The sequence below is a fragment of the Cebus imitator genome, unplaced genomic scaffold, assembly GCF_001604975.1.
Source record: "Cebus imitator isolate Cc_AM_T3 unplaced genomic scaffold, Cebus_imitator-1.0 Scaffold102, whole genome shotgun sequence".
In the NCBI taxonomy this organism is placed as follows: Eukaryota; Metazoa; Chordata; class Mammalia; order Primates; family Cebidae; genus Cebus; species Cebus imitator.
In genome coordinates this window covers 6,039,074-6,063,145 of record NW_016107417.1, presented here as the reverse complement: position 1 = coordinate 6,063,145, position 24,072 = coordinate 6,039,074, and the positions used below count along the sequence as shown (strand labels likewise).

The following is a 24,072-nucleotide window of genomic DNA, read 5'->3' as shown; positions in this document are numbered from 1 at the left end:
AGTGTACATTAGTTCAATCATTGTGGAAGACAGTGTGGTGATTCCTCAAGGACCTAGAAATTGAAATTCTATTTGACCCAGCAATCCCATTACTGGGTATATATCCAAAGGATTATAAATCGTTCTACTATAAGGACACGTGCACACCAATGTTCATTGCAGCACTGTTTACAATAGCAAAGACTTGGAACCAACCCAAATGCCCATTGATGATAGGCTGGACAAGGAAAATGTGGCACATATACACCATGGAATACTATGCAGCCATAAAAAACGATGAGTTTGTGTCCTTTGTAGGGACATGGATGAACCTGGAAACCATCATTCTCAGCAAACTGACACAAGAAGAGAAAATCAAACACTGCATGTTCTCACTCATAGGTGGGTGTTAAACAATGAGAACACATGGACTCAGGGAGGGGAGCATCACACACTGGGGTGTGTTGGGGGGGAATAGGGGAGGGACAGCAGGGGGTGGGGAGTTGAGGAGAGAAAGCATGGGAGGAAATGCCAGATATAGGTGATGGGGAGGAAGGCAGCAAATCACACTGCCATGTGTGTACCTATGCAACAAACTTGCATGTTCTTCACATGTACCCCAAAACCTAAAATGCAATTAGAAAATGCCTTTTGGTGCTTGTGTATTTTGGTAATCTGAATTAAGTCAAGCCCTTCATGGCCCAGTCTTGGCATGATGTAAAAGTCAAAGAAAACAGTCTGTTAAAATACTGAAAGGAATTCAAATCACTTCAGAAGGCCCCTGGGTGTTTGTGTTGGGTGTAGTGGGCAAATACATTCTTCATGTAGAACAAAATTTACAAAGTAGACTTTTCCTGTCATTTCAACATCTCCCCCATATAGCAGTTATTCCTTAACACCTCTGCCAATGTTCTTCCCAAAACCTGTAACCTCCTCATGCTTTCTTCCTTTCTTCCCTGGGATCCAGTCTATTTTCTTCCATCAATCACGTGTGTATGTGTGTGTGTTCGTGTGTGTGTGTGTGTGTGTGTGTGTGTGTGACAAAGTCTCATTCTGCTGCCCAAGCCGAAGTGCAGTGGCATGATCTCGGCTCACTGCAACCTCTGCTTCCCAGGTTCAAGCAATTCTCCTGCCTCAGCCTCCTGAGTAACTGGGAGTACAGATGCGTGCCGCCATGCCTGGCTAATTTTTGTATTTCTTAATAGAGACGGAGTTTCACCATGTTGGCCAGGCTGGTCTCAAAGCTTTCTTTTTGAGTTAATTTTATCAGTCTTTATTTGGCAATTCCTTCCTGGTCTGTGCAGTATGATCTTGTCTGCCCTCCAACACACACACACACACACACACACACACACACACACACACTCTCTCTCTCTCTCTCTCTCTCTCTCACAGCTGTGCACTCTTCACCCTGGTCTACTAATAAAGACCAAGACTGACGGATGGGAAAAAAAACTACATGGACAATAGCAAAATATTTCTTGGCAGATGAGAGGAAAAACGCTTGATATTTATTATTGTCATACATTTTTTAAATTTTGTGCATTCCTTCCAGGTGTTTATATTTTTATTTTGTGTATTTTTTAAAACGAATTTTATTGTGTATATTTGAGGTTTATGTCATTATGTTTTCGGACACATATAGACAGTAAAATGATTACTATAGTGAAGCGAATTAACATATCTATCATCTCACATAGTGACTTTCTTGTGTGTGACAAGAGTAACTAAAATCTGCTTATTAATATTGAACAGAAATCCCAAATACCATGCAATTTTACTCTGTCATTTATCTATAACAAGGTCAAACTTTTAATTTATCAAAATAGCATACTGCCATGGATTTAATAGGAACAAAAGTGTAACACTTCTTAAATATTCCTTGGCTAAAGGTTTAAAGAATAAATTTTAAATCTTTGAGATTAAAGTAAATATCAGTTAAATATTCTGAAAAGTGCGTATCAGATAAATATTTCTATCTGATTTTCTCAGGATTATAGATGAAAAAAATCTCTTACAGAGCATTAGAGTAAAGAATGGTGAATGGATAAAACAGCCACAGTGACTGATATATATATGTGTGTGTATATATATATATATATATATAATATATATTATATATGTATCAGTCATATACACATATATCAGATACACAAATACACACACACACACACACACATACACACACACACACACACACGGACACATATATATATTAGACAGAGTCTTGCTCTGTCTCTCCAAGACTGGAGTGCAGTGGTGCCATCTCGGCTCACTGCAGTCTCCACCTCTCGGGTTCAAGCAATTCTCCTGTCTCTGCCTCCCAAATAGCTGGGACTATAGGCATGTGCCACCACACCTGGCTAATTTTGTATTGTGGTAGATATAGTGTTTTCACCATGTTGGCCAGGCTGGTCTCAAACTCCTGACCTCAGGTGATCTGCCCTCCTCGGCCTCCCAAAGTATTGAGATTATCGGCATGAGCCACTGCGCCTGCCCATGACTGACATATATTAAAGTTAATTTGTCAGTTTAAAAAGCTGAACGTGACTATGTTCTGATAACGAACAAACTGGGTTTCACCAAGCTAAGGAAGACCAGGTACAGAAAGAGCCCTGCAGCTCTAGCTCCTGGTAGGTGGCACTGAGGTGCTGACTGGATTCCTGCTGTGTGTTGACTATGCGGAGGAACCAATCCAAAGAGAGCGACCCTCCACTGTGATCTGCTCTGCAGACCTAGAGTTGGGCTGCTCTTGCTTGCCTGAGCTCTCTCACCTTAGAAATAGAGACAGAGACACAGAGAGATAGACAGAAATAGAGAGACCTCCTTTGGCAGTGCCAGTGAGTATTTTAACGAAATAACATAACCTAATAATGCCACAGGGATTTCAGACCACCAGATTTTTAGTGCAGTGTTGAATTACGTAAAGCATAAGATACCATATTTTACCATGAAAGTGCCACACAAATAGAAAATATGGTTATTAGATGACTTAACCACATGAGTAGTATTTTCATAAATATCTCATTTCGTTCTCACAAAATCTTATGAAGGAGGCATAACAGATATCAATCCTATTTTAAGGATATGAGGAAACTAAGCAGTTACCAAACCTGGTCCTCTGATTTCCAAGATAAAAGAAAAACACATGTAAATATTATGATACAATGAATTTAGCTATAATGTGGCACATATAGATTTTACCATTAAATTTCTTTATTTCTAGAAACTAATTGGGTCTAAGGGATATGGTGTTTCTTGGGACAAAAAACCTAAAACATATCTTCCTTTTCCCCTTGTATCCTATATCCACCAGCAAATCCTGTCAGTTTGCCCTTCAAAATACCTCTCCCTTCTGACCACTTCTCAATCCCACTACCACGAGGCCACCACCAATTCTCGCCTGGATGACTGCATTCTCCACACAGAATTCTTTATCTTGTATCTCCTTAGAATCACCCTTCTCCTAGGGAACAACACTCACTGGGGTAGGTGGTGGGATGGAGGGGAGGGATAGCAGGGGGTGAGGAGGATGGGGAGGGATAACACCAGGAGAAATGCTTGATGTAGGCGAGGGGTGGGGGATGGAGACAGCAAACAACCATGGCATGTAAGTACCTATGCAACAATCCTGCAGGATGCAGGATGTGCACATGTACCCCAGAGCCCAAAGCACAAAAAAAGAAAAAAGAATTACCCTTCTCCTACATAACCACAGTGCCATTAACTTACACATAAAATTTCAAGCATTAATTAAATATTATCTAACAGTCTACCATCAAATTCCCCCAGGATACCCAATATCATCTATAGAATTTGTTTGATCCAGAATCTATTGCATTTGGCTATGTCACTTTTAGTTTCCCCCACCTTTCCTAGTTTTGCATGTCCTAGAAATTTTTAAGGATTCCAAGTCAGACAATTTATGCCTCACAGTCTGGATTTGTCTGTTTCTTCATGATTAGATTCACATTAAACATTTTTGGCAAGAATATTCCACAGATGCTATTATACTTCCCACTGTATCCATTGTACTTCCCACTGTATCCATTAGGAAATACATAGTGCCAGTTTGTCCTATTATTGGTGACACTAAATTTATCACTAGCTTTTCCCAAGATAAAAATATAAATGTTTTCCTCTGCTGTTAATAAGTGATTTGATATATATTTGATAGGATAAATATGATCTTTTGAGAGCTTGTAAATATCCCATTCCTCAAAAGCCCTTTACTGAATGGTTTTGGCCTCCATTGGTGATCTTTATCTGAATTGGTTATCGCATTGGGAACTACAAAATGGTGATTTTTCCCCCTAAATCTATAATTCCTTGTACATTTGCTAGCTGGCATTCCTCTATAAATAGGAACTTTATCATCCCTCTCCATCATTTATCTCTCTCTTTCTCATCACTATGGACTCACAGATACTTTGTGATTTCAAAATTTTATAATTCAGTGCTATTCAAAGTCAGGTCCATGGATCAGCATCACCAGCACTGCCTGCGAGCTGCTTAGAAATGTAAATTCCTGCTCCCTCCCTCCCCACTACCCCAGACTAATTAATCAGAATCTTGGTTGGGGGTAGAGGGTATCCAGGAATTTGTGTTGTGACCAACACTGTTATACAGTCTTCACTCAGTATCCATGGAGAATTGGTTCCAAGATCTCCCCAGGATATCAAAATCTGATGATACTCAAATCCTTGATATAAATGGTATAGTATTTGCATGTAACCTACCCACATCCTCCCACACATGTTACATTATTTCTAGATTACTTACAATACCTAATACAATGCAAATTCTATGTAAATATTTGTTATACTGTATTGTTTAAAGAATAATGACCAAAAAAAGGTCTGTACATGTTCAGAGCAGATACAGTGTTTTTTGGAATATTTTCTGAGGTTGCTTGAAATCACGAATATGGAGGGCCGCTTTAATTCATTTCTAGCATTATTCTTTTTGATGCTCAAATTGTTCCAAACTTTCCAGGGAGAAGCCCTTTCAAGCCACTTACTATGTTCTATTGACATGTCCCCACTAGTTTTGAGTACTTCCTTGTTTGGGGGAATACTGAGCTTTTCCAGATTTACCTTTCACTTTCCCTGCTTGGCCACCTCAGATCTGGAATTAGCCATTACTCCAAGGAGCCCTGGTTCCTTTTACTGGGGAATGATGTTTAGAAATCAAGTAAATGTTAACTGTGTTCATTGTAACTGAGGTGTCACTGCATTATAGAAAACAGGAGAAAAAGATAGGAAAAGTGGAAAAAATATACATATTATACGTACTTTTAAATATACATTTTTAAACTGGGCATGGTGGCATGTGCCTGGAGTCCCAGCTACTCGGGAGGCTGAGGCAGAGGACTGCTTGAGCCCAGGAGTTCAAGGCTGCAGTGAACTATGTTTGAGCCACTGCACTTCAGCCTGTGTGACACAGCAAGACTCCTTCTCAAAAATAAAACAAACAAATATATTTTATATGTATGTTTAAAGATATATATATATATTTAAAGATAATACTAATACCTCCAAATTGAATCTATGCTATAGGATTTTTTCTTATCTTTCCCTGTTTCTTATTTGTATTCCTCTTTTACAAAGACCTCTGATGCCCCAAAGTATGAATAAATTTGCTAATTTGTTCTATCCCACAAAACAACAAAATATTTTCAGACTTGCTATATCAATATCACCCCCTCTAATAATCTCACTCAGGAAAGTTTAAGATTTCTTTTTAATTCTTTTTGTCCTTATTTAGAGTGCTATGTTCAAAAAATACTTGAATTAATTTGTTGTGCTTTTACATTTCTATGCTGATTTTAGATATTTGTATTTTAAAGTTTGACTCTTCTTTATCTATTTGAGTTAATCATTTTTATTTTGAGTTTGTATATTATTTACATGTCTGCAAAGTCAAAACTATCTAAAAAGAAATATTGAGAGAAATCTTGCTTACATCCCTTGCCATTCTACCTATCCCCAACCCATGAGCACTTCCATTCATTTCTTGTATTTCCTTCCTTTATCTTTGCAGAAATAAGCAAGTACATATAACCATATTCTTATTTTCCCTTCTTTATTATACAAAAGGCCACATTTTATATACACAGAAGAAATAACTTTAAAGTATTTATTTTATTATTATGTTAAAGAACAAGAAAGCCTCCTTATACATCAAACTGATTCTCCTAAAGCTATACATAAGGTATAATAAAATACAACATTGTACTTGTAAGTCAGATTAGACTTTCTTGCACTTTAAGGCATTTTTCCACTCCAGTTTAATGTACCTACTTTAGTTGCCTATGAATGAGGGACATGAGAGACTGTGATGACAATACCAGCTTCTGTTTACAATGGGATAACCCCTAGTTGCCTCACAGTTTTATTTCTGCTCTTGCTTTAATAATGTATTTTACATATACTCTAAAATTTAGTATAACGTAAAAACGCACAGATGCCAATTTGTAAAAATCCATATATAGAATATATAAAACATATAAAATAGGTAGTTGTATGTAGGTGACTAGAATTCTGTATAGTTCTCAATATTTTCCAAAGTTTCTACAGTGAGCATGTGTTACTTTTATATTCAGGGATAACACACTTTTAAAGGAGCTGTTTAATCTTCATAGTGTACATAAAACTCGAGTGGACAATCATATACAGCCTTAGAACTGTCATTCAAATGCATCCATCTAAAGTATTAAGAAGTCCTTTTAAAGACCAGAAGTAGTGCAATGTATAGACACATGGGGGCACTGTAACCAAGAATTAATAATTAAAGAAAAATCCAATAACCAAAACAGTTAACATGTATTGAAAATTCACCACAGTCCAGGTTCTGTTCTTAGCATTTATATATATAATCTCTTTGAATCCTCACATTAAATCTGCGGAGGACCCTTATTATCCCCTTTAGTGCAGTGAAGAGATCTGAGGCTCAAAGCTATGCAGCCACCTAAAATTGTGAACAGCATTTATCGTGGTCTTTTATACATAGTCAAGCTTCCACTATCAGTTGTTTGGTAAGAATTCTATACTGTACTTCTGTGCAAAGGTTTAGTTCTCTCTTAAGCTATGACCTGCTTCATATTATCAAATTCTTTCTCAGCAGACGCAGTGGCACACATCTGTAATCCCAGCACTTTAGGAGCCCAAGGCAGATGGATTACTTGAGGTCAGGAGTTTGAGACCAGCCTGGCCAATATAGTGAAATCCCATCTCTACCAAAAGTACAAAAATTAGCTGGACACTGTGGTGTACACCTATAGTCCAGCTACTCAGGAGGCTTAGGCAGGAGAATCACTTGAACCCAGGAGGCAAAGGTTGTGGTAAGCTGAGATCACAACACTGCATTCCCACCTGGGTGAAAAGAGTGAAACTCCATCTCAAAAAAACAAAAACAAAAACAACCAATAAAACCAAATACTTTCTCTATTGCTCTATTCAAAGTCTAAGAACAGCTACAAAGCAGAGAATGGATATTTAATAAAATTTGTTTTTTATCAAACTATATCATAAAATTACAGAAAGTTAGAAAAATGGTTAAATATAACTATTAGCATTTTGCTGCATTTTCTTGCAGTCTTTATTTTTCTTCAGTGTGTATATATTCAATGTATCATTTAAAATTGTATTTATTTCTTAAGAGGTAAATAAAAATTGCATATATTTATGATGTCAATGTGATGTTTTGAAATATATATACAGTTTGGAATGGCTAAATTAATATATATGTTACCTTATAAACGTTTTTTTGTGGTGAGAACACAAAATCTACTCTGTTAGTGATGTTCAGTTATACAATACATTGTTATAAACTATAATCACCATGAGCTCTTGAACTCATTCCTCCTGAGTAAAATTTTGTATTCTTTGACTGATACCTACCTGCATCAGGCCTGGTAATCACCATTCTACTCGCTGCTTCTATGAGTTCAACTTTTTAAGATTCCACATTTATGTGAGAGCATGTAGTATTTGTCTCAATATATCATTTTTGATAATTTGGTAATTCTATTTTTTTCTTCTATCATCACATTCACATATTATGTACCTTTACTGTGTTACATATCTTTTAGAACCATCAATTTCCGTGTTTTATTGGTTTTTTTGTTTTTGTTTTTTTGAGATGGAGTTTCATGAGGGTTGGAATCAACTTCTTCCAAACTTCCGTTAATGTTGACATTTTACTTTTAGGTCTTGTTATTTAAGAAATACATTTTGTAAAACTATAGCTGCCATAGATACTAATTTCTCTGATGAATCTGGGCAAAGTACATTGAAAGGCTTCTGGAAAGGGTTCAACGCTCTAGGTGCCATTAAGAACATTTGTGATTAGCGGAGATTAAAATGTCAACATTAACAGGAGTTTGGAATACGTTAATTCCAACCCTCATGAATGACTTTGAGGGAGTTAAAGACTTCAGTGGAGGGGATCACTGCAGATGTGGGAGAAATAGCCAAGAGAACCAGAATTAGAAGTGGAGCCTGAAGTTGTGACTGAATTTCTGCAATCTCATGATCAAATTTGAATGGATGTGGGGTTGCTTCTTATACATGAGCAAAGAAAGCGGTTTCTTGAGACAGAATCTATTGAAATTTCCTTCTTGGGAGAAGAGGAAAAGAGAACTCTAGAGCTCCTCAGAGTGGCAACTAAATGCTGTATCAGAAAGCAAAAGAGTGGGGTGGGTCACATCTATTCAAACACCTCACTGCTCTGAGGCCAGGAAGCATTATCCCATTATGTGCTGGGTAAAGGTAAAATTGGAAATATTTGGTGAACTGGAAAATCGGAAATATTTGGAAAATATTGGAAAATTGGAAATATTTGGTAAAATGATCATTAAGCATAGATAATATTTATTAATTGAACTAAGGAAACAATTTGAGTAAGTTAGAGGTCATTTAAGGAGGACTTACCTAAGAAAAACAGAGAATAAGGAAGGAATAGGAGGTGGAGTCAGTGACTAATTGGGCGTGGCAGGCATGAAGGAGCAGAATGACAGCAGATTTTCAGCCTGGATGATTATAGGAAGGGTGATGCCAAGAAAAAGACAAGGTGAGAGGTGCAAGCTTGGGTGTGTGCCTATGTGTGTGCTTGTCAGGATGCAGGTGAGACAGCTATAATTGGCCTTACCTTTTGCTTGATAAGGTCTATTATCTTAGCTTCAGGCCTTTTGCTCAGTATACTCTGCTTCTCCTTTGTGTTGAGTTACTAGAGACCCAGCGAGAAATCAGAATAGGTCCCTGCTCTGGGGTGGATGGACAGACTCCATAGACAAAAAGCATATTCAGGAATTTTAAGGATTTGTAAGGTGTTTTATGTACATTACTTAATTTAATCTTCAAAATATCTCATGAGTAAAATATGATTATGTTTCTCTTAAAGAAAAAGAATTATTAGACCATCTAGAATTCAGCTCTGCTGTATAATCTTGTGCAAGTTAGTCCACCCCTCTGAGCCTTTGCTCTCTCAATTTTAAAAGTTGAATACTCCCTACCCTGATGGTCATGAGGACTATGGTGTTGTAAAAGGGCCGGAGAGTCCACCAGCACACTGCCCTGACGTCCTCTCACCCTCCCAGGGCCTATGATCCAGAGAAAGGGGAGAGGGGCACCTAGCCCCCCCCCGGCCCTTGTAGCCAGGTGATGTCACGTCCCTCACCCTCCACACACTTGGGGCTGCCCTTGAGCCTCGGCCTACAGAGCAATGATTAGACTCCTGGCCCACACAGTGCACTGATGTCATGCTCCACCAGCTGCTGCTGCACACTGATGCTATCACCCTGTGGGTGTTCTTACCCTTGAGGACCCAGAAACCAGTTTTCTAGAAGGAGAGGCAGGCTCCAAGAGCAGTGGGGCCTGTGTGAAGTCGATGTGACATCAGCCTAGTGACCAATAGCTCTGGCCAACTTATAGGGCCATATCTAAACCTTGGGGACTCCTTGTCTGATGGTTGCACTGAGATTGCAAGCAATAGGGATTGGTTATTTCCACAGAACAATGTACAGGCTAACTCTCTAGAGGGGTAATGGAAGAACAACTTGATCTCTAATCTAAAGTTTTAAGAAAAGCTGTATACATGTGTTGCCTCTACTCATTTCCTACTCACTCCCTAACCTATTCCAACTGTTAAAGATTATTTCTAAAAGATAAAATCTGAAATCTATGCAAATATACAAACAAAATAAACATGCGTGAATTAATGAGTTAATCAATAAAGGAACCAGTTGTGAATCTAAAATAAACAGTAGAGAAACTGCCTCTCCAAAACAGAGTTAACTCGAGAATAGCAAGCAATTATAATTTAGGATGTGGGTTCTATGTCAGACCACAGATGCATCCAAAGGGGTCTGGGTAAGAGCAGGCTTTTAAAAGAAGAAAGAATTACAGGTAACCTGCTTTGAAACAAAGCCATTGGTTACAGGGGCTTGTTGCAGGAGTTGGCATTAGCTTACTAGTGGAGACCACCATTGTTAGGCAAGTGTCCTTGTGCAAGTGGTTTATCTGGTATACTGTCATTTTAAGGAATTTCTTGCAATAACTTCTGTTCCAAACATAGGTGCCTGAGGGTTTCTTCTCCATGGCCTCCTGGCTCCATCTTATTAGAGTTTGACATAAGTGACTCTGTTTTGACACTGATAACTTCACACAGTAAGACATTATGACTGTCTCAAAGAATCTTAAGAAGCGCATAAATAGGGAGTAATATTCTAGAATGAATTTCCTTCCCCATCCTCTCTCTCATCCAATGAATGAACAAGATCTTTTGACTCAGTTTCCAAATTGGATTAATATTTTCTCCGGCTTCACAAACACCATCTTAGTCTAAGAAAAATCATCTGTGGGCCCGACTATTGCCTTCCAACTGGCCTCACCTTCTGCCCCCCAAATCTGTTTATTAGAGTTTCCAAAGTAATATTTTTTTAAAAAAGAAGAAAAAGAACAACACTAAATTAGATCATGTTGCTTCCCTTTGAAAAATCTTCCAAGGACTTCTCTGCTTGGAGATGAAAATCCACTTTGTGCTTGCTTACCAGGAAATACATGATCTATCTGTGCCTCTTCTCCAACAACGTGTACTACTCTGTCTCCCCACAGTGCTCTAGGGCCTTCTGCTTAGAATGCTCTTCCTCCCGAATTTTCCACTGTCATCTCCTTTTCATTTTCAGATTTCAGCTTGAATATTGCCTTCTCAGGCCTTTTCAGACCCTCCATTCTAAAGTGGCCACTCAGTCATTCTTAAAACTCTAAATATCTGATCACTTTGATACAAGATTTGTGTACTGTCCATCTCTCCAACCCCAAATAAAACGAAAGTGCATAAATTCAGCAAGAAAAGCTCTGACTTGTGCTGCTCACCAATGTCTTCTCAGCTCATAGGACACTTAATTGAGTTCAGCATGTTATCTATTCATGAGTTGGGGTTTTATCACTTAAGTGAAGCAATTACTGTGAATATTCTTGCTGTTCTGATTTTGTAATAGTCAGGACAGGTAAAACATTTCCAATATTAAGACTACACATGTATTCCAGACCTAGTTATTTCCCCAGGTCTGGTTTTATAAATGCTGGTGATAAACCAGGTCTGATTTGTTATATGATCATTTTGTGTGATCACATAATGGCTGTGATTCTAGGTTATCTTTGGTCAACGTTAAAAAAAATGACAGCACAGCTAACATAATAATTTTTGCAAAAAATCAGTGGTAATTTGCAGACTGTTGTCTAAAGAAGGGATAACCAAAGGAAAGAAATTTGATGGCAGCAGTTGCTATTACATGAATTGTGAATTGTAAAAATTACTGTTTATAAAAATTTAAAAATAAAAAATAAGCAGTTAATTGTCATAACAAAAGGTTTAATTATTTAAAGAAAGTACTACCTGAGACACATTTACAAACTATATTTGATTATTTTATGTGAAAAATACTTTGGATTAAAGAAAAACAGTGTTAAAAATATTTTCTGTGCTTGATTTTTGAAGGATATTATCGAAGATGATCTTTTCAATGATGCTAATAGTTCTTTTTCTCTTTTAATTGCTTAGATCATAATCTAGAAAAAGAATTTTAGATTAATAATTCAATCTAAATTTCTTAGAATGGAACTTAAAAACTCACTATTTAGCAGACCTTTTTTGCTCCATCCCTGGCCAATCTCCATGATGAATTAGAGAGGATTCCAAATAAGACCTGGTGAAAGTGACATTTCAGAGTGAAAATGGAAGTAGGTGAAAAGCAGAGAAACTGGTACTTTAGCCAAAGATGTGAATTCAGATCTTGTTCTGGAGACAGAATATAAATGAGATTAGCTGGAAGGGTTGGTGGGAGCCAAATCATTAAAGGCTATAAAGCTGAGGAGTTTGGATCTTACTCTGTGTGGGAAGCCAACAGATTTTAGACTGAGTACCATGGTCCTCTGCTGTTCTTGTTGTTGTAATTGATAAGATTGTGACTAATTATGCAACATTAGCTAAGTAATGGACAAAAATAGACCTCACATACTTAATCAAAATCAATGGGTGTAATGTACTAGTGGTGATTATGAACAAAAGGAGTTTCCAGTAGATCTTGGAATTACACACTAGAGCTAAAGGACACATAAAAAAGATTTATTCATTTATCTTTCAGTAGTTATTTACAGGGCACTAACCATGAGTCAGGCACATGGGGAGACCTCCAGGCTATTTTTCAGTATGTCAAAAGACCTAAAAGAAAATTGTCTATTTCCCCTCAACAGGCTGAGTAGAGTGATTCAAATTTCTTGTTTGTTTGCTTTGGGTTGGAATTTATGGGAATTCACTATGGGAACACTGATAATCTCAGGCTGACCAGAAGCTCTGGTGCGATAATTGGTATTTGTTTTTTTTAAAGAGAGAATGAACTGAAATTTATTTATTTATTTATTTATTTATTTATTTATTTATTTAGAGCTGGCGTTTCGCTCTTGTGCCCAGGTTGGAGTGCAATGGCACAATCTTGGCTCACCGCAACCTCTGCCTCCTGGGTTCAAGTAATTCTCCTGCCTCAGCTTCCTGAGTAGCTGGGATTACAGGCATGTGCCACCACGCCCAGCTAATTTTTTGTGTGTTTAATAGAGACAGGGTTTTTCCATGTTGCCAGGCTGGTCTCGAACTCCAACCTCAGGTGATCCACCCGCCTCGGCCTCCTAAGTGCTGGGATTACAGGTGTGAACCACCACACCTGGCCTAAAATATCACCATTCTTTCAGATTGTCTTTTTATTTTTATTTTTTTTTAAGACTGAGTCTCTGTCGCCCAGGCTGGAGTGCAGTGGTGCAATCTTGGCTCATTGCAACCTCTGCTTCCTGGGTTCAAGCGATTCTCCTGCCTCAGACTCCTTAGTAGCTAGGATTACAGGCTCCTGCCACCATGCCTGGCTAATTTTTGTATTTTTAGTAGAGATGGGGTTCCACTATGTTGGCTAGGTTGGTCTGGAACTCCTGACCTCAGGTGATCCCCCCAGCCTGGGCCTCCCAAAGTACTGGGATTACAGGCATGAGACACCACGCCCAGCCCTGAACTGAAATTTAATGTAGTTTGCTAGGTAAAATTATTCAGAATGTGGAAAAGCTGATGCAGGAAAGGAGAATATTCAGGAGACAAAAGTAATGAAATTCAGATTCCCACCTTTACACAGTCTCTTTTATATAAACGCCAACCTACTTCTCCTTCCCTAATTTCCACCTCAGTAAAGGCCCCACAGTTTTTCCAGCTACAAAACCCAGAGGCCTGGCCATTCTTCTCAACTCGTACTTCCATTTATTTCTTCCATCAGATCACAAACCAAACTATTGACTCTATCTCGGAAACTTTTCTAGAATCTTACCTTCTTTATTCACACTATTCTGGCCTTCGTTGGTGTTACAAGAGACACTCTTCTTCCACCATACTATGGCTTTTTCCTTTGTTTTGCAGATTAGGTGGAATTCACAAACTGCTGAGCAAACCAAGGTCTGTGTGACCTTGCCCAGAAAGACTAATTATGCGTAATGCAACAGGGAATAAAATATGTCACAGTTGTCAAATTCATGAGATATCCTATTTCCAGAAGCTGTGCTTGCTAGTTATTGGGTTTTTATTAGAAAAGAAGGAGGAGTGTTTCCTTCAGTGTCCTGAATGAGCTAGAAAGTTGTGATTGGGTATCATAATCTAATCTGCCTTAACTGAGATAAGCAAGGAATGATGAGTTGTCACTGCAGGCTCACCATTCCTGCTCCAGGAAAAAGTTGTAACTATGAGCCCCTCTCCTCTTGGGCAGCTGGGCCTGGTGTCTGCATGCAGAAATGAAGGTGATAACTATTGCTTAGCATTGTCTTGAATAAATAATAAAAGTAAAGTTAAAAGAAATTTAACAAACAGCTTTCAGTGTATTCCATGTTCTGAAACTATTATCTCTTTGCACCTAAGAAAAACAAAGTAAGACCCAGCCTAGTGAGGTACAAATTATAATCACTTGTCCAGCAGCCATTTTCCCTCTTTTTCTTATCATATTTGACACATACATATACTTTAAAAAATTTGTCATTTATTTTAAATTCAACTGGCAATCCTGTATGTTTCGGCAACCTAATATTTATGAACTCAGAAGTCATATTCCTTGGTAGTATATACTTATATGAATATGTCCAGATTGGCCAAAAAAAATAATTTTTACTATGATAATTTTTCCTCTGTCTAGGGTTCCTCTTCTCATAGCTTCAAATGAGTAATTAAAAGCCATACCAGCAGTATCAAATTTTTAAAAACAAATATAAATGACATACCGTGAACAAAGAATTAAATATCCTGACTTAACAGTCAGAAAAATTGATGGAAGACTTTGACATGGCAAAAAAAGATTACTGAGTCTTCTGTCTTGTGCATCCTTGTGGGGTATCTCCTCCTTTGATTTTATTTGAGCTACGTACAACTTTGTAGATAATAGAGTCTGCAGATGACTCTTGTCCATAATGTGCAAATGAATTGTGTCTAAGTGAAGGGACAACTGATTTCCTTCCATATCCTTGTGGAAAAAGCCAGTTTTGCATCTATTTGTAAATTCATTTCAGCATTCCTTATCTGTCTTTCTCTCTCTCTTTGAATTCGCCTTTGAACTAGTTATATCTTTTACATATTCTCTCATTAATTAATGAATTAAATAAAACCTTTGACACATGACCGTTTTACATTTTATAAGAATGTAATATATATATTAATATATTATATATACATTTTATAAGAATGTAAAATATATATATATATGTAATATATATTTAGCAGTGCTTGGAAAAAAAAGTTCACTGACAGTTGATCAGTTAATGCTAGATTATATTTTCAATTATCTCAGGAGACTTTTTATGTTTTTCTTAAAGGAATTCCAAAACAAATTATTTCTTACACATATTTTTGGTAATTTTTTTGCTAAGGAGGAATAAAGTATAATAACCTACAAGATAAAATTTGAGGCACTGTTGTCATAGGGAAACTTAACAAAGTAACTGGAAGATAAGATTGAGGTAGAGGAAGAGAAAGAGAATGATAATGACTTTTTAATAGTAAAGTAAACAAATGAACAAACAAACAAAACCCATAGCCCTTGTGCTAAATCCTTACAGAGAGATGGACAATGCCTTTAGCATCTGGACCAATTAAGAGCCTTACTCTTAAGCAGTTTTTACCCAATATAAGGACAAATTCTTGTGGGCAAGGAAGAAGGATGGAAATGGAGAAGAAAGCCTACAACACTTCCCCTTAGAGGCCAATACACCCTTTCTGTTTTCAGTCTACCCACTTCCAGATATTACCTCTTCAAAAGCGCCCCATTCTTCTGCCATGAGCCCTGCCCTTTCGATGCCCTACTTGTATGTAGGGACTGTATGGAGAGATGAAAAGCAAAGGGAGGGAACAGTGCTTTTGGTGGTGTGTTGTTCTGGGCTAGATCCTTTAGGAAGTGAGGAGCTGGAAGAAAGGGAATAACCACATGGGCATCTGGTGTGGTAGATGTTCGGATCTCTCTGAATACTTAGAAAAACTTTAGCAGGTTTCCAAGTGATGGTCCTTCAAGACTACACAGCAACAATACCCCAAGCTCCCCAGCTGCCCTATCAGAAGCCTTCAAAGCAGAACCCCAGTGTGGAGAGGGTTTGGGGGAGAGTGGGGTGGTGTGGGTACAGATTTATTGATCTGACACCAGCAACAGCAGGCTCCTCGCTCCAAACTGAGGTTCACACTTGGTGAGGGCAGGGGCATTCCCCACCTCCTGGGCTACCCTAGTAACTCTCAGAGCCCTGAAAATCCCTGGCCCCTATATCTCTAATCCCCAGTGAAAGTTGTAGGTGCCAGAAGTACCTCTGGCCCTAAATGATTTTTTCATAGCTGCTGTTTTTTTTTTTTTTTTTTTTTTCCAGATGAAAAAAAAAAAAAAACCACCTTGGCCAGGCCCAGTGGTTCATGCCTGTAATCCTAGCTCTTTGATAGGCCAAGGCAGAAGGATCACTTGATCCCAGGAATTAGAGACCACCCTGGGCAAAAGAGTGCAACCTTGTCACTATTACTAGCAAAAAATTAGTTGAGCATGGAGTATTGCTCAAGCCCAGGCTCCAGTGAGCTATGATTGTACCACTATATCCAGCCTGGACAGCAGAGTGAGACCCTGTCTCAAAAAAAAAATTGTAGTAACTTTAATTTATTAATACTTTATTACATATTGCCATATATCTATTTCTATATCTATAATCTCCAATTCTCAAATCAAAATGTGCAAGGCAGCTATTTTTAGAAAGGGTCCTGGACAGTATAAACAGCTCATTAGTGGGTGGCTGCATTCTACAGAGCCCTGGGAACCACAGTAGTGTCTGCTGCAAAGCTTTGGCTCTTCCCAGTGTCCCCTTGTCCCTACCTGTAGCCTCTGAATGGTTTCTGTTCCAGTCTCCAGCAGACGCTTCTATAAGAAGAGATGTTGCCTTTGCCTGCCACATCTAAATGTCCTTCCTAAGTCCTGGCCTAGGAGAAGGCAAAGTTTCAGAACTGTGCCAGGAAAATATTAAACCACAGTCCTGATGAATGTGGCCATAGCTGGCTTGTTTATTAATTACAATCTATTTTCTCATCAGTTAGTTTAGTGCAGGGACCATGTACAGCCAAGCCCCAGCAATATGCCTGGTACAGAGAAGATGTTTAGTACATATTTGTTATGGAAAATGAATGCATTGCATGCAATCTTTTACTTTGTTCACATTAGAAAACAAAAGCATGCAATTCTCTTTTAGCATTAATAAGTATTGTATTATTAATGATGGAACAAGTTAGAATGATGAAACAGCAGAATGTTATTAAAGGCCAAAGGTAATAAATTCCCTATTTCCTCTAACAGATTCAGAAACATACAGGTAGATGCCTTAGTACAATCATAAAATCTTGCAAGTAGAATGAACACAGGTTACATTTATTTTAAAAATTATAAAGTAGTATACGCTTACAGTAAAAAATTCATACTACACAGATGTGTAGCAAAAGTAAGAGTCTCCTTCTATATCACCCCCTCCAATCCTACTTCCCTTTCTAGAGAAAAGTGCTATTAATGACTCAGTATGTATCTATCAAAACTTTTATGCATTTATAAATATGTACAGTGATTCTACATAAGTAGGATTATGATCTTCATATTGCCCTTGAGTTGATGTTTCATTAATCATCTTTTCACTTCAGTGTAGTTAACTTTTTAGCCACATTGTGGCTATCCTGTAAATTATTTAATTATTCTCGTACTGGTGGGTTTTCAGGTGCTTCCAACATTTCATTCTTAGAACAATTGCTGCAGTAAGCATTTATATGTATGTGTCCATTTCTCATATTTGCTTATATTTTTGTAGAATTGGTCTCTAGAAATGGCATCACTGGGTGAAACTATATGAGCATACAAAATTTTGAGACACTACCAAATGGGTCTCTAAAAATGTTACATTTCCAAAAATCATGTGTTCATGATACATGATTGATGATTGATATAGATGATTGACACGTTCATCAACTGGATTTGACAGTCCCTTGCCTGCATTCTTACCGATACTGAGTATTTTCATTTTTCTCCATTTTAAGCGTGAAAAAATTATATTTCCTTGTTATTTTACTTTTTGTTTTCCTGAATACCTGTGAGGGTGGGCATCTTTTCAGATTTTCCTGGTCATTTCTCTTTCACCATATGTGAATTACCTGTGCCTGTCCTCAGGAGGTAGAAATCTCTATCCTCTTGTGCAACCAATAAGGCTAACACTGGGGATGAGAGTATGAGAGCATGTGTAAATTGTTTGGGATTGTTTGCCTGACACCCATCCACTCTGGCTTCCAAAACCTGGAAGGTTTGGCTTACAGATACTTCACATGACTGTCAAGAGTGCTTTAGTCAACAAATCCAGGCTGGGGAAAAGAAAGAACCTACAAATTGAATTATTATGTATCGGAAAGCAATCAGGACTCCCATCACTGGAAGTAAGCAGGGTAGCACTAACATTTGATGCATTACTACAGTTTTAATATAAGGTTAATTGGGATTGGGTAAAGACAGAGGGCAAGCCCCTGTTCCTCTAAACCAGTATAGGGTCCCCATTAATCTTTAGGATTGTGGAGTGGGATGATCCCTTATAACCCCATGGAAAGCCTTGGAAAAAGAAAACGATAGGTTTGTGTTCTTTAACTGCCAACCCAAGGGATGCTTTGAAAGCCAGAAAGTTTCTACGGCGCTCAAAAGTTGACTCATCTCCTGCAGATGTACTGAAAACTAGGCTCAGATCTGATTATAAAGGTAGCAGTGCTGCAAAGGAGACTAGATAGATGCACAGCCTCAGTGAAGCTCCTGCATCAAAGTCAGGGCCCTGATTGAGGAAGAAAGCGACCCTGAGACTGGGTATAAGGAACATGTTGGTGGATCAGTCTGAGATTCTTAAATTTCAGATTTACCTGAGCTGTATTACCTGTCAGAAATAGTTCTTTCCCCTGAAGAAAAGTCTTCCCTTGCCTGAAGAATGTACCATAACCTTACATGAAGCACATGCCTCACAAGAGGACGCAGATTCTCCTCAAGAATCCCCCTCAAGAATCTTCCTCCTTCCCCTGCCCCTTATTTTATAGACTTAAAACCAGAGTCAACTCAAAGCACCGCCTTAGAAGAGAAATACAAGCCCTACTTTTGGAATAAATGACTTACATACCAAAGGAATTACAGAACCTTGCTAACTAATATGCACAGAAAGAAATAAGGTAAAATATATGATCTCAAAGATGTTTTTCCAGTGGGAAAAGTGTACAACAGGCGGGAGAAGGGAAATTCATTGACATACGAATATTCCCATGACTCAGGGTGCCTGGAATAATTAGTTCTACAAGTTTTCTTTGATGGCTTGTTGAACCCTGGACATGAAGAAGGATAAGAGTAAATGAAGTGGATCTTCCAGAATTTCCTTGGCATGGTATTAAATTGGTTCTTGGTATAGGAAACATTAGAATGGATTTAATATGTAAGGTCTAAGAACTTGAAACCTGTGTTCTCCAAGAGGGCCAAGCACTGTCCTGAGGTAATAAGGAATGCACTGATGAGAAGCCCCTGGAATTTATTGGAAAAGCCTGGTAATCGCTATTTCTGCAGGTTGGATAATCTCTGTTTCCTGCAGACACTGAGACAAGCTTTCATGAAATGGGGCTCCTTGATGTAAGTGGGGATTTTGGGATTCCAGAATGGCAGCAGCTAGAAGATAGCACTTTCAAAGGCAAAATGGTGTAGGCATTTCAAAGGCAGCAAGGCCAGAGTGGCAATCAGGGTGCCTCCATTTACAATACCTATGGCAACAGATGAAAAATAGCATGCATCTAGGTGTGACATAGATGAGCACCCAACCAAAATTTTGCTTGATTTTTTGGCATTAGCTTTATTATTTTTGTTAAAATGACGTGTACAAATTGTAAGAAATCCAATGTATATCAAAAATTACCCCAAAAGTAATATTCTCACCAGAGAACACCAACTTTACCTTTTTGGTGACCATTCATCCCAGTATCATGAGATTTGGCTGTATGTGCTGTTTCTTTAATCTGCTTCTTTAGCTCAGTTTTCTACAGGCATCCTTGCTTATCAGTGACAATAGTCAAGAACTTTGACTATACAAGTACAGTATGACATCGTTTTATGAGCCTCAACATTGGGCCAGATTGTCTCAGTTCAAATGCCAGGTTTACCAATTTCTAGCTTTGTGAAAATAAATTGAATTCCCCACACCCCGATTTTCTCACCTCTAAAATTGGTATAATAACCATACATAGTTACTTAGACTCTTGTGAGGATTAAAGGAGAGTTAATACATTGATCAATGCCTGACAAGAGTCACCTGTTATTAGCCATTGCTTTAGTCTCCTAATAGTGGAAATTTATTTTTTAAAAAATTTGCATAAACAATGTTGCAGTGAACATCCTTGCCCCTACATCTTCTTATATTTGTGATTATTTTCTTAAGAAAATTCCCAGAAAAGAGATCTCCAGAGGAACAGTCATGATCCTTTTTCCTGAATATATTTTGTATTTTTCAGAATTTAAAGTTTAAATTTAAACTTTAAAGTTTCTAGCATGTGAATTGTGTCCTCCTGGATTACACATGTAAATATGGATGTGTCCTAGTATCTCTTTTTATTATTAAATAGGATTTTGAACTTGGGGGAGAGGTAAATTAGAAAACAAGAGCTCATATTGACATGCGGTGTTTCGTGACTCTTAAATTACTTCTAATTCCATCCCCTGCATGTTTTGGCATGAATACAGGAGCACTGAATCTTGACCAGGGTATCATGTTTAGAACAAGTGAGTGAGATCAGTGACCTTGTGCTAATAACCATGATCCTTTGGAAAGTGGTTTCTATAACATGATCTAGTAGCTTAATGGATGATATCTGAGTCTTGAGAAAAAAATTTCATCGATTCATCCCACTTTGGCATCCAGATGTAGCATTTAGATGCTTCCCAGTTCTCCCATCCATGACAAGTGATTCTCATGGCAGTATTTACTGGCAGGGTTCCTATTCCACGGTGCCTTGTCTGTGAGCCTGTGAACCATTGTTAATTTCCCTCTAGAGAAAGGAAGCTTCATTCATTTCACTCCCTATATTCCATCTCTATGTTCTGCTCCTCTAAGGAAACCTCTACCTTGACTCTCTGTCCTTTTCCTTAAAATTTAACTTAATCTTGTCCCAAAACATTTTTCCTAACTTAACTTCTCAGTGCCTCTCTCTAGACCAGATTTTCATGTAACAGATCTGTTTTAGCAAAAAGCTCATCCATTCCTTTCTTTGCATGTGTTCTAGAATACGGAGCCTGGGAGGTGGTAAAGTCAGGCATTGAAATTGATTAAAACTGGTCTTAATTCATGTTTTTGTGAATTTGTTCTTCATTCATGCTTCCATTCAGTTTTTTACATAGGTGTCATTCATTTTCTTAGTCATTATGCAATCATTCGTGCATGAAATAGATTTATAGTCTATATGCCTGCGTTCAGTTTTCATACATTTATCTCAGTATCCACTCATTCATTCATGCTTTAATTCATTTAGTTATTTAACTCAATCATTCATACCCTATTATCCATGAGATGCTTATTTCACATTGCACGGCTGTGTCAAAACATCTCATGCACATCATAAATATATATACTTACTATGTACCCACAAAACATAAAATAAAAATAAAATAAAAAATAATTCAATTATTCATTTGCATAGAATTCATGTATCAATTATTTATTCATTTGTTTCTTCTATATCAGTCAGGAAGCAAGAAACCAATGGCACACTCAAATTTAGATGATTTGAAGGGATTATTTACAAAGGTGTAAGCAGAATATAAGACCACAAGGGTTAGTGTAGCACTCTATGGCCAGCATCAGCTTAGCGCTATTACCATCCCTGGAGCTGAAAAAACAAGGGAAGGGATAACCTGAAGCCTCATATTGAAGGATGCATTAGGCCCTTGATGCTCTATATGGGAGGGAATCTGGGCATAAATATTAACATCTAATGCTCCTTCCTCTCCTGCTCACGCCTCCTCACCCCCAATATTGTTTGAATGGAATTGGAAGTCAGTGTGTAAGAGAGAGACAGAGGTGGTTCCCACTGATTAGCCTTCTGGGGCACAGGGCAGTAGAAAGTGGGGAGGAAAGAGGGTCTGGAGAAGAAGAGGAAGGATATTCACATACCCTCTGAGGTGCTAAGGATGGGCAGCACTGTGTTTCTCTTTGTCTTTCCTACTAGTGAGAAAGAAACAGCAGAAATGGGCTGGAGTATTCTGTCCAGGAAACTATTTTCACACCAGAAAGCCACACAGAATGGAATCAGCCTGGCTATCCATGAATCTTTGGATTATGCCTCTTTGGTGAAGTCTTTTGGGTTCCTCTACTACTTCCAACCAAGAAGGGCACTCTCTTCTGTGACAATATTTTGCACTACATATCATGAGGACACAGAGTGTGTCTTACTTGCCTTATGTCCCCAGAGCCTAGCCAGGGCCTGGCACAGAGTAGATGTGGCATGAAAGGATGAATGGATGTATGAATGCTTGAATGAAAGGATGCTGAGTATAAGGAGGTAATAGACTCTTGACTTTTTTTCACAGTCCCACAAGGTGGCAGCAATTACTATGGTCCAATTTTTATGTGTAGAATTCAGATACACATCTTCATCAAAGGTCTCCTGAATAGGATACGTCTATTTTTAAAATTATTATATCAAGGAGGGAATAATGCACTGAGAGAAAGAAAGGAAAAAAATTAAATATTTACTACCACGAATATGTAGACATATAATAGATATGGCACTATATATTTTACTTTAAAAGGCTTAATACCTGGGTGATGGGGTGATCTGTGTAGCAAACTACCATGGCATGTTTACTTATGTAACAAACCTGCACATCCTGCACATGTACTCTTGAACTTAAAAGTTGATGAAAAAAAATGAAAGCAGGACTTCAAGGAGATTTGCACACCCATGTTCAGAGCAGTAAGCAATCCAAATGTCCTTTGATGGATGACTGAATAAGCAAAATATAATGTATGCAAAAAAAAAACGCATTTAGAAAACATGTGTCACTAAATTTGAAAAAGAAATAAAATTTTCCCTCTGTGAAAACGTTAGATACACGAATTACATTTGCCTTGTGTGGTGTCTATGTTATCTGGTTACCAAAAAGTCACTTGTTGAGTTCTTCCTGTACACCTGGTCCTGTTTCTGGACTTCGAAGCTAAAAATTTCATAGATTCTGGTTTCTTGGGTAGCTTGGCTTCTTTCCCATCTTCTCTCCAGCTACTTCAGTCTTTGCAGAGACCATACATTGTGCTCCTTATCCTGGGCTGTAAATTCTTGAATTTGTCACTGTTTCAAGTCATATTAACTTCTTAAAAAGAGCACCACTTTTTTAAAAAAGTTACTAAATTTTCTTAACAAGCTCAGGGATGATGGTGTCTCAGTGAAGTCAACAGTACCTTACTATCATTGAAAGTACTTAAAATTCCTGTGTGTCTTAGAAATCAACAGTATCATTTCTTCATTAAAAAAAATTTTTGTTTTAACTTGCAGAAATCTTGCTTGGAGTTTTATTACTTTTGCACTGTAGCAAAGATTACTAAAACTGATCTTCAAAGTTATTAGCAATTCTGGATTTAGCATAAATTTTGTCTTCTAACTTTAAGGAAAGCCATGTCCAAGAGAATAAGAAAAAGAATTTTAAGTAAAAGAAGACTCTTTTTTATGATCAAGAGGTCACGCCGGGTGTGGTGGCTCATACCTGTAATCCCAGCACTTCGGGAGGCTGAGGAGGGTGGATCACGAGGTCAGGAGATTGAGACTAGCCTGGCCAACATGGTGCAATCCTATCTCTAAGAAAAATACTGAAAAATTAGCTGGGTGTAGTAGTGAGCACCTGTAATCCTAGCTGCTCAGGAGGCTCAGGCAGGAGAATCGCTTGAACCCAGAAAGCAGAGGTTGTGGTGAGCCAAGATTGCGCCACTGTACTCCAGCCTGGACAACAAGAGCAAAACTCCGTCT

The 24,072-nt window shown here is 38.0% G+C and overlaps 1 long non-coding RNA gene and 1 other non-coding gene across 2 annotated transcripts in view; one reads left to right on the top strand and one right to left on the bottom strand.

Moving 5' to 3' along the window:
* The first annotated feature begins 11,444 nt into the window (after positions 1–11,444).
* Positions 11,445–11,575, top strand: LOC119472498. The gene has a single exon (XR_005201650.1). It is a non-coding gene; the product is annotated as a small nucleolar RNA SNORA72 (small nucleolar RNA).
* A 10,180-nt stretch (positions 11,576–21,755) lies between these two features.
* Positions 21,756–24,072, bottom strand: part of LOC119472484 — a 12,154-nt gene continuing 9,837 nt past the window's right edge. Inside the window, exon 2 of the long non-coding RNA XR_005201635.1 lies at positions 21,756–23,422. This is a non-coding gene — a long non-coding RNA (uncharacterized LOC119472484). The remainder of the gene's footprint in view (positions 23,423–24,072) is intronic.